The following is a 2,642-nucleotide window of genomic DNA, read 5'->3' on the forward strand; positions in this document are numbered from 1 at the left end:
TTACAGCCTTTGCATGTACAATTCAGAACCATTTATTACGTTCTTCAACTTTACAATCATTCTATTTTTTTCCAATTCTTCACAGCACCATGTAAATAAACTCAATTCCCCTAAGCAAAAACATTGACTTGCCTCCTTTTCCACATTGTTGTTATTGTTGATTGCCTTCAAGCTGAGCACAACGCATAACGACCATGTAAATAAAAGGCCTGAAGTCTTTCTATAACTATCAACATTTATCAACGTTCAAAAAGTTCCCAGAGGCATGTTGTTTAGGAATTGGATGCCACTCCTGCTTCCCAATGTATACATTAGTCATAATAATAAACTCTGAGCTCGGGCGGCCCTGGCCGGGAAGAGGAGTTGCACATGTGTTACTTCAGCTGGAGGGAGCGGCGGGAGAGGAGGCTGCAGGAGCTGTGTGACCACGGTGTGTGAGGTGGCTACTGACCTTTCTGATTCCAGCGGACCTGACTGTAAAGGAGACCCGAAGAGCAACGCTGCCAGATGGGACACAGATTACCCACTTCACGTGCTTTAATACGGAGTCTGTTCATTACCAGTGGAGTACTCTGAATACATACCGGATGTTGCTAAATGTAGACAATGGTTAGAGTAGAATTTTCCAAAGGAGTTTGCAAAGCTTAGCGTAGGAAATTCCCCCAAACAAGAAGCTGGAATCAGTAAGGGTCAAGGAACGGCAGGGGAAGAGGAGGAAAAGAAGCAACAGAAGAGAGGTGGAAGGGGTCAGATCAAACAGAGAAAGAAGACTGTGCCACAGAAGGTGACAATCGCCAAGATTCCCAGAGCGAAGAAGAAATAGATCACCAGAGTGTGTGGCCTTGCCACCTTCGAAATTGATCTTAAAGAAGCACAAAGATTTTTTGCTCGGAAATTCTCCTGTGGTGCCTCAGTCACGGGGGAGGATGAGATCATCATTCAGGGAGATTTTACAGATGACATAATCAATGTCATTCAGGAGAAGTGGCCAGAGGTGGATGATGACAGCATTGAAGATCTCGGAGAATTAAAGAAGTGATGTTGGAAACATGTTTGTATTTAATGATCTGAACTGAGAGTTGAAATGGCCAAAGAGAGGGAGGCCTTTTACAAATATATAACTATTTAGCCTACAGTTAAACTGTAGACAACCCTTGTCCTTGGCGTTTTCACTGTTCTGTATAAGGCTGTTTGGTTCCTTGTTTTGTTGGGGGTTTTTTGTTTTGTTTTGGGTTTGTTTTTTGTTGTGTTTTTTTTAAAAATTGCCAAATTCTAATCAACAGGGGAGACTTTCGTGCTTACACATGAAATAGAACTTTAGTGAAATAAAAATTTTTGGTAAAAAAAATAATAAGCTTCTACTACATGTGACTTTTCAAGCCATTGTGTTGATCTCCAGCTACCTTAACTGTGGACACATGGTCTTGTAAATCATAAACAGCTATGGAGCTACTATAAGAGAAAAATTTGTTTTCACACATTAGAGGGAGACCTCAATGACTATGGTGGTATAGATATTGTGGTGGAACTGTGGCAAGGAGTAACATGAGGCTTCCTGCATTTGTTCTAACCACAGTTAAGGTTTTGCTTGCTGGATGATTGAAAGAAAAGCTTACTTAAATTGCCCTGAGAAAAATCTTTGCTGGATGATTTGTATTTGTGCTACTAAACTGAACGCAGCCTGTCACTAATTGAGGAAGTAATTATGATTCATTAATCTGGCCTGGCCTAAACCTGGGCTTGCATTGTGTGATGTTCTTTGCGTCCTCCACACTCCAATCTATTTCCCTAATATACCCAACAACTGTGAGTAAAATCTGTGATTTAGCAACAAATTAAGACCTAATGATTGGTAAAAATAGGTGTAGGAGCATGTGAAGTGGCATGTCTGACCTTGTAGCAGCTATGTTCTTATTCTGAGCATCATTGATGGGGACAGGACCCTTTCATGAAGGTAGAAATCAGACTCATCCACTCCCAAGCTGCATCTGTCCTTTTGCAACATGTGAGATCCTACAATATATGATATTTTATTATGGACTAATTTTTTCATAGGATAAAATTCGAAATCTATCCATCATACAGCAGACAACAGGATTTTATTTCCCCTTCTGGTAAAGTGATCTGTACTCATTTTGTTATCTACTTAAGAGTATTTTGTTTGGTTTTTCCTCATCTTTTGGCTGTTGTAAGAAATGTTACAATAAATATTGGTGGGAAAGTAATTGTTTTTCCATTATAAAAAAGTATAGGGAATCCCGAGTTAAAGGAAGAGAATGAGTCCCATAAAGAACAAACAGATGCATCCATTGAATTAGAAACAAAGAGGCTATGAGAGCCTAAAAATTTAAAAATTCAGAAATTAGATTTTCTAAAGTATGGTGTGAGTCTGTGGAAATTTACTTGGAGTTGTTTAAACTTCCATAATAAATTAGGTATAATAGTCACCAGCTGAGAGTGAAAATGTTGACTAAATTAAGAGTATAGAGGAGGAAAGAAAATGTGCCATTATTATTCAAGAACTAGGAAAGAGGCTTTTTAAAGAAAAATATTGTTTTTATACTCTGGCAGTGATTATTTGGAACTTTCATGGTCTGATAGAAAATATCAGTAATTTATTATAATACGTTTAGAGCTCTCTA

General features: G+C 38.5%; 1 pseudogene; it reads left to right on the forward strand.

The window, feature by feature from the left end:
* The first annotated feature begins 302 nt into the window (after nucleotides 1-302).
* Nucleotides 303-1,039, forward strand: LOC102875870 (annotated as a pseudogene).
* Nucleotides 1,040-2,642: the final 1,603 nt, after the last annotated feature.

The sequence above is a fragment of the Elephantulus edwardii genome, unplaced genomic scaffold (assembly GCF_000299155.1).
Source record: "Elephantulus edwardii isolate Elephantulus edwardi_28Jun2011 unplaced genomic scaffold, EleEdw1.0 scaffold00023, whole genome shotgun sequence".
NCBI classification, from domain to species: domain Eukaryota; kingdom Metazoa; phylum Chordata; class Mammalia; order Macroscelidea; family Macroscelididae; genus Elephantulus; species Elephantulus edwardii.